Genomic DNA, 14,475 nt, shown 5'->3' with positions numbered 1-14,475 from the left:
TGTACAAGATGGCAGTGTTATCTATAGGCACATCAGATCTCTATGTGATTCTTAACTGTCTGAGCCATCAGAAAAATCATATAGATGATCTTATTTGCAAAGCAGAAAGAGAAATACAGACATGGAGAACAAATATATGGATACCAAGGCGGGTGGGGATGGTGGGAGGAATTGGAAGATTGGGATTGCCACATACACACTGTTGATTTGGGCTTAGTCGCTCTGTTGTGTCCGACTCTTTGCAACCCAGTGGACTGTAAGTGCGCCAGGCTTCTCTGTCCATGGGATTCTCCAGGCAAGAATACTGGAATGGGTTGCCATGCCCTCCTCCAGGGGATCTTCCCAACCCAGGGATCGAACCCAGGTCTCCCGCATTGCAGGCGGATTCTTTACCATCTGAGCCACCAGGGAAGTCCTATTGATACTAAGTATAAAATAAATAATAATGAGAACGTACTGCATAGTCCATTTTTAAATTAGGTCTTTTTTTTTTTCTATTGAGTCATAGGAGTTCCTTATGTATTTTAGAAATTAACCAGTTATCAGATATATGGTTTGCAAATATTTTCTCTCATTCCATAGGTCGTCTTTTCACTCTGCCAATTGTGTCCTTGGTGGTGCAGAAGCCTTTAGTTGTAGCCCTATCTGCCTAATTTTGCTTTTTTGGCCTGTGCTTTTGGTGTCATATCCATTATATACATTTCCAAGACGAATGTCAAAAAACTTTCCCGCTATACTTTTTTTTTTTCTAGAAGCTTTACAGTTTCAGGTCTTACATTTAGGTCTATAATCCATTTTGTGTTGATTTTTGTGTGTGTTATAAGACACCAGTTTTATAGTTTTGTATGAGGATATCCAGTTTTCCCAACACAATTTGTTACAGAAACTATCCTGTCCCCTTGTGTATTCTTGGCATCCTTGTCAAGGATCAGTTGATTATGGATTTATTTCTGAGCTCTCCGTTCTGTTCCATTGGTCTAAATGTCTGTTTCTGTGCCAGTACCACACTGTTTTAATTACTATAATTTTAGAAACAAACAGCACCTCCTCCTCTCCCCTTCTACTTCTTGGAGTCAAATTATTCCCTGGACTTGAATTGCTTAGCTTGTCATTTTTTAAAGGTTTGTTTTGTTGGTTTTTTTTTTTTTTTTTTGGTGTGGATCATTTTTAAAGTCTTTATTTAATTTGTTACAATATTGCTTCTGTTTTATATTTTGGTTTCTTGGCTGCATGCGGGATCTTAGCTTCCTGACCAGGGATTGAACCCATACACTCAGCACTGGAAGGCAAAGTCTTACCCACTGGACCGCCAGGGAAGTTCCTTGGCTTGTCATTTTAATTTAATCAGTACTCCACTGAGATAGAGTAGGGATATCCCAGATTATTATAATAAAGTCCTTTCTCATGCCTGTTTCTGAACAGAAAGGATAATAGCCTGAATGTCATAAAGATAAACTCATGTATTATCATCATAAATTCATTCACTGATTTTATTCAACAAATGTTTAATGAACACCTACTTTACATCAAGCCTTCTGCTATTCCTTGAGGATTTGAAGATGATTAATATATAAGCCTATGCCTATGAAGTTCACAAATTAGAGGAGATGAAATTTAGATAAATGTAATACACTGTAAGGGAGTGACGGATAGAATTCAATAGGGCTTCAGTAACCTTAGGGTGGGTAGGAAATTTTCAGAGAGGAACTAAAACTCAGTCTGGGCCTTGAAGGATGAGGAACAATTTGCAAAGTGGATAGGAGAAGATAATGTAGCCCAGAATCTGAACATAAATGAATGCCAGCAGCTAATGCAACCTGCTAGGATTCATTAAAACTAAAAGACACTTGCTCCTTGGAAGAAGAACTATGATAAATCTATACAGCATAATAAAAAGTAGAGATATCACTTTACTGATAAAGTTTCATACAGTCAAATCTATGCTTTTTCCAGCAGTCATGCATGGATATAAGAGTTGGACCAAAAAGAAGGTTGAGCACTGATTAACTGATGCTTCATATTATGGTGCTGAAGAAGACTGTTGAGAGTCCCCTGGACAGCAAGAAGATCCTACCGGTCAGTCCTCAAGGAAATCAGTCCTGAATATTCCTTGGAAGGACGGATACCAAAATTGAAGCTCCAATACTTTGGCAACATTACGTGAAGAGTCAAGTCCCTGGAAAAAGACCCTGACGCTAGGAAAGACTGAAGACAAAAGGAGAAGATGGTGACAGATGGTGAGGTGGTTAAATAGCATCACCGACTCAATGGACATGAATTTGAGCAAACTCTGGGAGATAGTGGAGCCTGGAGCCTGGCGTGCTGCTGTCCACGGGGTCGCAAAGAGTTGGACATGACTTAGCGACTAAACAACAACACAACTAGAGTAAAAGCTTCAAAAGAATAGTCTACAATCCAGTGTTCAGAAGATTCTGGTAACTGCTTAAAGATCCAGTCCTATTAGCCAGTATGAAGCCTTAGCAAAGATCTCTATAAAATGGAATGCCTGTCATTTTCAGTAATTATTTTCAGAAATTTCTACAATGATGGGGCTAATAAGTATTATTAGGAAGAGATTTCTTGGTATGCATCTAGCACTCAGCTAAGCACTTTCCAGGTATTATCTAATTTAATATAGAGAACCAATCTGTAGGTAAATAATATCATTCAAATAATTATTTCTTAATTAAAACACTCGAGTCTTACTCAGCTGCTAATGGGGCAGGTGACTGACTATGGGAGAAACAATACTCACTTGCAGGTTGGGAGGAGAAGCAGAGGTTATGTGTCCAGGAGAAGAGGAGTTGCTGTGGACAAGTGCTCCTGCTGTCTGGAAACACGTTAGGAGCTGTGAGCGGCACCTGTCACAGTTTGGGTGTGCACAGGCTCCTGGGGGGTAGTTAATGGGTTGGAAAACTCATCAGGAGCTTGGTGGCCACATGACTAGAAAGTTAGAGAACTCAAGACTGGGAAACTTTCTCCCTTGGACTGACTGCTCCGAGGTGATGTGCTGCCATGTAGTTTGTCTAGCAATGTCCCTCGTACCACTCACGAGTTGTACGTTTCTGTGACCCAATGGCCACATAACAGAGGTCCTTTTGTGCTTGCTCTCTTTCCATGTCTTACTTTGGTACTTCACCTCCCAATAAAGTCTTGATGTGCAATGCCAATTTCAGCTTTTGTTTTCTAGTGGAACAGAGCTAAAGCCACACTTCTCAACATTCATCTTGAATAAGGCTTAGCCAAAGAGAATAATCATTGAGGTTATTCAAAGCTTTTCACCTTGAAAGCACCCATGATATTCTTCAGTCCCAACTACAGGGACCCTATTAAGCAGAAATAAATAAGAGCTTTGAGATCAGACAGATCTAATTTCAATACTTGGCTCTGCCATTTGCTTAACCTGGATGGATCACTTATCCTCTCTGAACCTCAGTACCTGTATTTAAAAAATGGAAACAATCATATCTGTTTAATAGGGCCATTTTTAAAAGGCAGCAAGGCCACATACAAAGAGCCAGTACATCATTTAGCCCATGATAGGTAGTCAATAAATATTATCTTCCCTCGTTTGGGATCCTAACTCCTAGGTATAGAGAACTATAGACATTCAGAGTTTGCTAGCTTCTTCTTTTTGTTTAAGTTCTATACAGAGAAGCCATATATCAGAAGAGACCAGTGGTGGCTGCCAGGGACCATGCATTTTCGGAACAGCATCCTCGTGGAAAGGGACTGACATTTCCGGCACCCAGGTGGCCCATTCTTCCCAGTTGCCTGTCACTTCTTAGGGACTTTCTGTCACTCGTCAGAACCGTCTTGCCAGGGGACGTCCTCCACGTGTGGCTTCTACCTCCGCTTTCCTTTTGGCAGAAGACAAATGAGAAAATAGAATTCGGAGTCATTTTTACACAGTACAGAAAAAGCAGCTTGGTATTTAATTTGGCACTCCTGTCCAATGAACTTCTCCTGAATCTTAGGATCAAGTTCTGTGAATAAATTTATTTCCAAACCTTCTGTGTGGGATAGTCTTTCCCATTGAATCCAGGAATATATCTACATAAGTATGAATATTAACATGCAAATGCATGGAAATGAGGCCCAAACGGGGCTAAATATAGGGCTGTAAAAGAAAATTAACTTGTATATGCAAGCATATAAATGCTCTATATGAAAAAAAGGCATCTAGCTATTGTTCTCTACATTTATGAAATATGCTTAGCAGGAAATTGCCTACAACAAGAGGGATCTTAATTAAACACAGGAAGAACTTCTTGATTTTTATTAGGGCAGGAATATAAACAGAAATCTAGAATGGGCTACTATGGGAAAGTGTGGCTTTTTTTTTTTTTTTCAGGATGTTTCCCAACTAGGGATTGAACCCATGCCCCCTGCAGTGGAAGTATGGAGTCCTAACCACTGGACCACAAGAGAATTCCCGTTTGTGTCCACTTTAGTCAGAATGCAGAAAGCATTTAGATTCCAATATGCCTGGAGGCATGAAGAAGGGAATGATGGCTTTGATTCGGGGAGAGATGGGAATACGCGTGGACCAACGGCCTTCACCAGCCTGTTTCCTATGTAAGAAAAGGAAGGCTCAAGGAAGTGTCTTCACCCTGCAGAACTTCTGCTGTCCCCAGGCGGATTGGGATGTTCTAAAAAATAAAAAGAGACAGAGAAGTTCAGATGGAGTCCACCTTTTCTCTTCTAGGGTAAAACAAACAAACAAACAAACAAAAAAACCCAATCACTTACAGGAGTGAAACAGAGGATCAAGTAAGAGTGGGGACTGGACCTGAATGTGTCCAGTGGGGACAACACGAGGGCCCTGCCCATCCCTTCTGTGCAAAGAGGAAATGTTCTGGTTGATTTCACGTTTTCTGGATGGACTCAGAAGAGTGAGAAGAGTTTGTTAGGAAGAAAACAGGGAGGAGAAGGGACGCAGAGGCTGGGAGGTATGCAGGAAGGGGGCTGTCTGGGAAGCCCGCATACCTATTAATTCCACCAGGAACCTAGATGAGGTCCTTCAGATGACTCCTCAGAATTGTGGTATCTGAGCCAGATGGTTGGAAAATAAGAGAGTGTCGAGTCTTCCCTCTCTCCCTCATTTACAAAGGACCAAGAAGAGACAGCACCTTTGCTGGACCTCAGCCCAGGGAAACAGGCCCTGCCAGGGCCTTGCTTTCCACGTGGGCACAAGAGAAAACGTGGAATACATGGGCTTCTGCCCTCATGGAAAGGAAGACCTGCCCTCCCTGGCCCAAGGCTCCCCATTGCTTGTCTTGGGTTCTGACCAGTCCTATTCCTCTTCCTTCCTTCCAACGTGGTTGCCAAGAAGTGGGTGGGCAGCTGGCAGGAGCAGATGGCTCAGCGCCCACCTCCCGCACACTTGGCATCCAGAGGCAGGCAGCAGTAGGCTATTTCATACATAGAAATAAGAAAACAAAATCACAGAAACAATAGCTAGCATTTACTGAAGCAGCGACAAGGCATGGATGGAAAAATATCTAGTGTATTTTACTGATGTTGCATCTATGATTTGTTTTAACCCTCACAAAAACTCCATGAGGTCTGCATTACTAATATCATCTCTGGGTGACAGATGAGGAAACAGACACAGAAAGGCTCTCCAGTCTGTGGTTCAGAGACTCGCAGAATGTTCTGTAAGCTCATGAATATATGTATATATGTGTGCATGTGTGTGCAGGGGTCATGCAACTGAATCTAAAGGGGATACGGTATATAATAAAGATAGGGAAGGTGGTGTCATCCTAGACTCCCCCCTTTCCTTTCATGTCCACATGTCCTCTACAAGAAAACAGTCAGCTCTACCCTGAACACATTTCCATGCTCTGACCGCCTCTTAGGCCTCTCCCCTCTCCTGCTCTGGCCCAAGTGAAAGTGAAAGTCGCTCAGTCGTGTCCAACTCTTTGCGACCCCATGGACTATACAGTCCATGGACTTCTCCAGGCCAGAATACTGGAGTGGGTAGCCTATCCCTTCTCCAGTGGAGCTTCCCTACCCAGGAATCAAACCATGGTCTCCTGCACTGCAGGCGGATTCTTTACCAACCGAGCTATCAGGGAAGCCCTGGTCCTCATCATCTCCTGTCCAGCTCTGCAGCAGCCTCTAAACTGGCCTCTCTGCTTCCACTCTTGCCCCCTCCAGCCCCATTCAACAGCAGGAGAGCCAGCCTGATAGCATGGGAGTCAGTTCACATCACTCTTCCACTGAGCTTTCCTACCTCACCCAGAGGAAGACCCAAATCCTCAAAATGGCCAAAAGTTCTACACCACCTGACCTCTGGTTTCCTCTCTGACTTCATCTCCTTCTATTTTTCTGTGCTTTCCTTTGCCACGTTCCAGATGCACTGGCCTCCTCCCTACCCCTGGGATAGGCCAGGCTCGCCACACCACCATCAGCACCCACCCACCCACCCCCCACCATACCCCGAAAGTCTCTGCACAGCTTCCCTTTCTGGAATGCTGCTCCTACAATTATCTGTATGTCTTGCTGCCTTCCAATCTCTTCTTGAAAGTCATCTATCAGGGAGGCTTGCTCATTTTCCTCCTTGGCACCAAGTACTAACACTCAACATGCTTCATCATGGCTAAGATGATTGTTTTGTTTTTTAACATCTTTGAAATCAGGATGTATCTTGAAGTTGATGGTGAGTCTTGGTTTGGGTTCCCCTAACAAACAGGATTGGGCTTGAGGCACTGTATGTCCACACCCGGGCTTTCCAGGTGGCATTAGTGGTCAAGAATTTGCCTGACAATGCAGGAGAGGTGGGTTCAATCCCTGGGTCAGAAAGATCCTCTACAGGAGGGCATGACAACCCATTCCAGTATTCTTGCCTAAGAATCCCATGGACAGAGGAGCCTGGTGGGCTACAGTCCATGGGGTCACAAAGAGTTGGACAGGACTAAAGTGACTTAGCATGCATCCGTGCCCACACCCATACCCCCATGTCATTAATTCCCCCACATTCAGGGGTACATCTGTGGTCTCAACTAAGCAGCATCTTATGGTATCCTAAAAATTACCGTGGTGCCCTCAGGAGGGCCTCTGACTAGTACAGGCATGACGCACCACACCTGCACATAAGTCATGTGACACCTGGGATCACAGGTGTCGACTACCACTCAGCTTCCTGGGCACCACTTCTTCCTTAGTGGCCCATAAAAAGTAATGCAAATTACAATCAATATTTGATCATGTCTTTGACTTGATGAAAGATGGTAGTTTTCCTACTTATTGTGAATGTCTGTTACTAGAAGTCAGTCACTATGATAGTACCTAGTGCTCCAAGGTGGGTGAAAGAAGAGCAAGCTGCCCTTTTTGGATATGCCTGGCACCGTCAGATTTAATTACTGTTGAATGAATGAAGCAACTGAATAAAAAAGTTCTATATGCAAATACTTGAACAATTCACAGAAATGGTCTCTTAAAATTTCAGTCACACAAAAGTCTAAAATCATTTAGCAGAATTGTCATTACTCTCTAACCAGAGGTGGTCTTCTTGTTAAGGTTAGTGATACTGGTCTCTAGGGAAGTTCCAACACCCTCTCCCTTGGATCAAGGCAAGGGATGCTATTTGCTCCCCTGAGGAGTGGGTGTGCCTGACAAGGTGTCAGGAGTGAGATGGAAGGAGGGACTTTGGAGTGAAAAGGAAAAGTGAGGTGAAGGCTCTTCATATGAGTCATATGGTCTTCCTTCTGGCATGCCTTTTGCTCCTTTAGGATGTGTTTCTTCTCTCTGCTCTCCACACGGGGATCTGCTATAGCATAAGGGCCCGGAAGAAAAAAGACCCTCGCTCATCCCCTAAGATGCCCAGGAGAAGTGCCCCAGAGGCAGCAAGCAGTCGTGGGACAGGACAGGTGTCTGGCCTAAGAGAGAAATGGTCTCTTTCCTTCATGATCTGGACTGGACCATATGCAATTCACAGGTATTCCTTTGGGCCCAGTTCAGCTCTGCATGTTGGAATTCCCTACAGGAAGCAGCTACCACTGGAGATTTTTTTATCCACCTGTATCTAGTATGACACTTATTAGTTGGTAACTTCAGGGAGAGGCAGGAGTTTGGCATAGTTTGAATATATTTCTCTCAGTCCAAGGAAACTATACAAACCCAGACTCCACAAAGGGATAGACCAGTGAAGGGGTTTCTGAAGGACTGTCACCATCTAGCTTCTCTATGTCCAGAATCTATTATGGTGACCCAAAATAATAGCTCTTCAATAAAGTTGCAAAAGAGAGTCAGGGAAAAGCTTCACAATAATAAATAAATCATCTTTGCTGTTGTTTGGTCGCTCAGTCATGTCCAACTCTTTTCAATCCCATGGACTATAGCCCACCAAGCTCCTCTGTCCGTGGGACTCTCCAGGCAGTGGAGTGGAGTGGGTTGCCATTTCCTTCTCCAGGGGATCTTCCCAACCCAGGGATCAAACACACTTCTCCTGCATTAGCAGGTGGATTATTTACCACTGAGCAACCAGAGAAGCCAAAAAAAAAAAGTCAGCACTCACTGGTATTTTGCCTTCAATGTTTCTTTCTGGTGTTTAACATGGAAAAACTAATATACAAAACATGGCTGTGTCTAACATTGGACAAGCCTCTTCCCTGTCTGAGTTTCCATTTTCTCATCTATAGAAATAGGGCATGATCCATATATCTGCTAATATCCTCCCATCGCTGTTTTCCAATGGATCTCTGTGGTTCACTTTGCCTGATTTCTGATGCTTGTTGTTCTTCCCAGTAATAAAACTCAACAGGCCTATGTCCCTTTAACTAAAACCCACTCAGAAATCTTACATACCTTGGTATGAAAAGGAGAGATAACCTGGAGAAGGGAAAAGTTCCTGAAAGCGCTATTTTGCTCTGACTGACCATTTTTACACACCTCTCCCCAAATATTTGTGTTTTCAAAACACAAATGAAACCCTGAAATTTTCTTTGGCATTTTAGCTCTTTGGCCTATTCTGTAACCATGCAGCACTCTGTGGATTCCATGTACTGACCAGTGGTATCCATAAAGCAAAGAAAGGCAAGAGGCCTGCCTCCTGCCAGCCCCACTCCTGCTTTCCTTCTGTCCAGGCTCTGTCCCGCTTTCTGCTACTGCAGTCTTTTCCGCAGCCCCTGTGCCTACAGCCTGAAACCAAAGCTCTAACTTGCATTAAAGGCCCTTTGCCCTCTGGCCCCTACTTGACTTTTCAGTCTCACCTCATAGCACTGCCCTTCACTTAGGCTACAGCCAAACTCTCTTTCTGAAAACACACACAGAATGAAGGACGCATCCTGCAGCTGATAGGATAGGAGAGGTTAAGGGGATCAGGGGATAAAGTCAGCTCCTAAAGATGAGGCTAGGGACTTCCCTGATGGCCTGGTGGCTAAGACTCCACCTTCCCAATACAGAGGGCCCAGGTTCAATCCCTGGCCAGGGAGCTAGATGCCACATGCCACAACTAAGAGTTTGCATGCTGCAATGAAAGATCCTGCACACCACAATGAAGATGGAAGATCCTGCGTGCCACAACTAAGACCTGGTGCAGCCAAATAAATAAATAAAATAAAAATGAGGCTAAGTGAGCATAAAATAAAAGGGCTAAGTGAGCTCACTTAGCATGAGGCTAAGCGAGCATAGATAGCAACACCATCCATGCAGTACTTCTCATGGGCAAGAAAGTTAAACCAAAGAACAACACATAACCCCTGAAAATGTGATATGAGATGTGGTGTTTCATAAACCAAGGAGCCATTTATGTGGAACACATTGAAATAACTATGTTAAAACCACACAACTTGTTAAACAGAAAATCTAACACATAAACACAGGTATAATTTCAATTACACCTTGTTCTTTTTCCTGCATGACATATTGTCCAGAAATATCAACATTAAGTAGGGTCCACACGATTGAGTGGTGGTAGATCAAAGAACCACTCCAGAGGTTGAAAGCACCACCCCAGCACCTGAAAAGTTAACTCTGGTTCATTCCCTCATTGGCATTTCTTGAGATCAACTGTATTTCCCCCATTTGACAGATGAGCAAATCCAGTTAAGCCTAGAATGATTATTGGTTTGTTCCCATCAGCACAGCATTTTTGTTTGGTTTTGCCTTTGGTATAACATAACTGCCGTGACCTAACTGATTCCATATGTATCCATTAGGAATGCTTTTGTCTGCAGGTAACAGGAAAGCCATCATAGAATGGCTCTGAGCAAGAAAGACATTAAATTACCTCATGGAACCAGAAGACCGAGCTTTTGTTCTGGGACTTAACCAGGTTAGCAAAGACTCAGGCTCTCTCTAATCTTCCTGGTTAGCTATCCTCAAGGCCCTGGCCTTTTCCTTGTCTTTGTTTATTGCTTTAGGGTCACGAGAAAACTTCCGCAACTCCAGACATGTCCTATCAATGCTATTTCTTTCAGGAAAAAGTGAGAAGATGCTAAATGCTTTCTTTCTTCAGGTTCTGTCTTTTTATTTGGAAATTAAGCCCCTAGCAGGCTTCCTCATACATCTCATTGGGCAGAATTGGTTTATACCATAGACCAAATGCAGGTCTAGAGATTTCCACAGCAGCATTAGGTAATCAAAGACTGATTCTCTAGGGGCTAGGGTGGAGCTTGCTTTCCTAAAAATCACTGAATAAATGCTGCCAGGCATGCAGAGAGTACAGTTTGGGTCTCCCGAGTCCTCCATGCCATGAACACAGCATCAGCTCCTGGAATCTAAGTCTGACCATAAAATACCACCAGCAAATCAGCTGCTCAAACTTGACAGCAATTTTCATTTTCATTAAATTATTTTGAGGTCCATGTTTTACTGTACAAATATGAATAAAGTATTTGTCCTGATGTGTTTGACAACTTACAATAGAGCCTCACTCAAGATGAAGGGGAAACGATGCTTTGGAGCATACCTCTTGGCATCAATACTGTTTCACAGTGATTTGACTTGTCATGAGGTTCTCAGCCTCCTCCAGCATCCAAACCAGCCCAGCCCTCCCCAACCACAAGTTGTCTTTTTGAGTGGATCCAGACTGAGGGATCAACACAGGGATATCTGAAGAGCCTAAATCCAGAGTTAAAACCAGGTCAACACTGCGCTCTGCCACTTATAACCTCTATGAACTGCAGCTGTTTTGCATAAAGACAGGGAGCTACAGAGCAGGGACTGTACCATAATCACTCCAGCTCTGGGTTACACCACATGCCTAGGGTATGGCTGGGACTCAGTAGATGCATTTATTCATTCGTCCATTCGTTCATTCATCAGTGTTATGAACATTCTAGGTGGTGGAGATAAAACAGTGAATAAAACAGATTGCTCCTAAGTCCTCACAGCATACAGTATAACTAGCTGAGATACAGCAAGGAAATAAGCTGTTACAGTGGAGTGCTATAGGTTCTCTATGAGGGGAGGGGGTCCTGCAGGAACACACAGGAGGGATAGTAGTTACAAGTCCAAGACATCCTCATTTATGAGGGGATGTATAATCTGAGGTCCAAGGCATGAGTTGAAATTAGCCAGGTGAGGAGGAAGGGGAAAGAAAGAGCACCCCAGAGGGATAGATAGAATCTGCCTGCAATACAGGAGACCCCAGTTCAATCCCTGGGTCAGGAAGATCTGCTAGAGAAGGGATAGGCTACCTACTCCAGTATTCTTGGGCTTCCCTGGTGGCTCAGCTGGTAAAGAATCCGCCTGCAATGTGGGAGACCTGGGTTCAATCCTGAGTTGGGAAGATGCCCTAGAGAAGGGAGAGGCTACCCACTCCATTATTCTAGCCTGAAGAATACCATGGACTGTATAGTCCATGGGGTTGCAAAGAGTCAGACATGACTAAGTGACTTTCACTTCACAGAGGGATAGAACAAAGATTTGAAAGCAAAGGAGAGCACAATGCTTTTGAAGAAGTAAAAGTAACTCAAACAGACTAGGATTTAAAGTATACGTGCATTTAGGGCTGGGAACATGGTGGGGAGGCAGTAACTGGTATTAAAAGTGTTCAGAATAGCAAGACATGCAACTAAAGAGGCAAACAAACACCAGATCAGAAAGGTCCTTACGAGGCCCTGCAAAAATGTTTGCTCACGATCCCAAATTCAAGGAAGGGCTTTCAGCAGAGGTACAAAATCATCATATTTACATTTTTTAAAACATCCATTTGATTGCTGTGTAAAGCATGGATTAGAGGAGGCCAAGACAGGTTATACGAAGATTAATTAAAAAGTTATTAAAATTGTCCAGGCTAGAAATGATGAAATGAAACTATAATACGGAAATGATCTTAACTGACCCATCTAAATGATTGCCCAGCTCACTCATTCAACCGTGTTTACTAAATCTCTCCTCAAATACCCCTGACTCCTTACTACAGGGAGGAAGAAGCTCCCATCACTGCCATCAAGGGTTACCGTCCAGTGAAGGAGATAGACTGGTAACCACCATTGCATTCATGTGGTGAATGTCAAGGTTAGACTAGTAATATGAATGCTTTGTTTGTGTGTATTCTGGAGAACAGAAGCTTTCTTTCCTGTGGGAGACCCATCTTATATGGTTTGGGTAAAAACGAGCAAACAAATCTGCTCCCTGTCTGCCAAGGGTATTTAAATCTGTGCGTCATTGCACCAGCTCACTCTATTCAACCGATGGAGACTTGCGTCCACCTCAAGACCTGCTGAGACTGAAGCCGAGGTTTTTGTTGTTTAGTTGCTATTCTGGGTCCAACTTTTTTGCAACCCCATGGTCTGTAGCCTGCCAGACTTTTCTGTCCATGGGATTCCCCCAAGCAAGAATACTGGAATGGGCTGCCATTCCCTTCTCCAGGGGATCTTCCTGACCCAAGGAATGAACTCATATCTCCTGCACTGGAAGCTGAGGTAAATGGAGCCGAAAGGTAGAGAAAGAGAGAGAAAATACACCCACGCCCTAATTATGACGTTTAAGCCTGAAAAATCATTCCCGCCTTTCCTTACACTAGTTATGTAAGCCGACAGTTTCCTCCTTCTGACTATACAAATTTGAGGCAGGTTTTTGTCACTTAGATCCAGAAAGATCCTAATATAAATAGATCCATGAAAATACAGAACAAGAGCAATATATGACTGCTTGTAGAAAACTAAATTTCCTAGAACTCGATCTTGACATGGTAAGAGTGATTTGAGGGCATACATCAGGTGGAAGGAGTAGAAGATGATGGCATTGTAGGCAAGGGGAATGGACAGAACTTGAAGACATGAAAGAAGAGGAATGTCCAGGGAGCCACAGGCATTTTAACACTGTCAACCACATGAGTGTCTATGGGCAAATGCCATAGGTTGGTGAGGAGGGGAGGACGGAACCTCAGGGAGAGTCCAAAGACACCTCTCCCTTCGTCTCTTGCACACACATCTCCCCAGACTCACATATACTGGACAGGACAATGTTTGCTCTGAGTGAAGTTGCTCAGTTGTGTCCGACTCTTTGCAACCCCATGGACTGTAGACTACCAGGCTCCTCTGTCCATGGGATTTTCCAGGCAAGAGTACTGGAGTGGGTTGCCATTGCCTTCTAGTTCTTAACTGACATGAACTTTAGGATCATCTGGGTTTGCTGTTCTCTCATCCTTATATCTGGGCTTCCCTGGTAACTCAGTTGGCAAGGAATCTACCTGCAAAGCAGGAAACCCGGGTTTGATCCCTGGGTCTGGAAGATCCCCTGGAGAAGGAAATAGCAACCCACTCCAGCTTGCTTGCCTGGAAAACCCAGCTTGCTTGCCTGGAAAATCCCATGGACAGAGGAGTATGTTGGGCTACAGTCCATGAAGTCATAAGAGTTGGACACGACTTAGTGACTAAAATCAGAAACCATCCTTATGGCTACAATCTGTTTTTATGTCCCTAAACCTTGTATATAGAATCCTGTAGATTTCTAATCTTCCTTACTTTTGCTATTCTCTAAAATCTTTTGGGACTTAACTTTGAGAGGGCCCTGTTAAGTTTTTAAAATTTATTTATTGTTATCCCTCTTGATTTTACCAAGCAGAATTTGCGCCTCTTCCTCTGAGCACCCAAACCCTTAACCTGTGCCTCTTTTAAGCACTTAGTTCCTTCTCTCTCCTATGAAACTAATGTTTGAATTAGTTAGCTTTGTGAGCTGTTAGGCAGCAAGGACCTTTACTTACTCATCTTTGTGCAACCTAGCACACTGCCTGGCCACAAGAGTTGTCACATACATATTTCAAAAAATGGTAGACATGCCAGCAATATAATTTTAATCAGTTGAAAGCATTTCAGAATGAGCCCAATAGCAATATCAACAATGAAAACTAAAGCTGCAGAATGTATTTGAACTTCCTAAGTTGGGAGATAATTACAAATCTCCAACTTCTGAGGCTTTTCATTAAACAACAGGGAAGAAGTGCGAGACGGGCTCTGCTCACAGTATTTCAGCTTGACTGTTTCTGGGCTTGACTGGACTCCACGAAGGGATTTAAAT

Source organism: Cervus canadensis, chromosome 12 (genome assembly GCF_019320065.1).
Source record: "Cervus canadensis isolate Bull #8, Minnesota chromosome 12, ASM1932006v1, whole genome shotgun sequence".
Taxonomy (NCBI): Eukaryota; Metazoa; Chordata; class Mammalia; order Artiodactyla; family Cervidae; genus Cervus; species Cervus canadensis.
The sequence above is the reverse complement of the archived record's forward strand: the minus strand, read 5'-3'. Positions refer to the sequence as shown.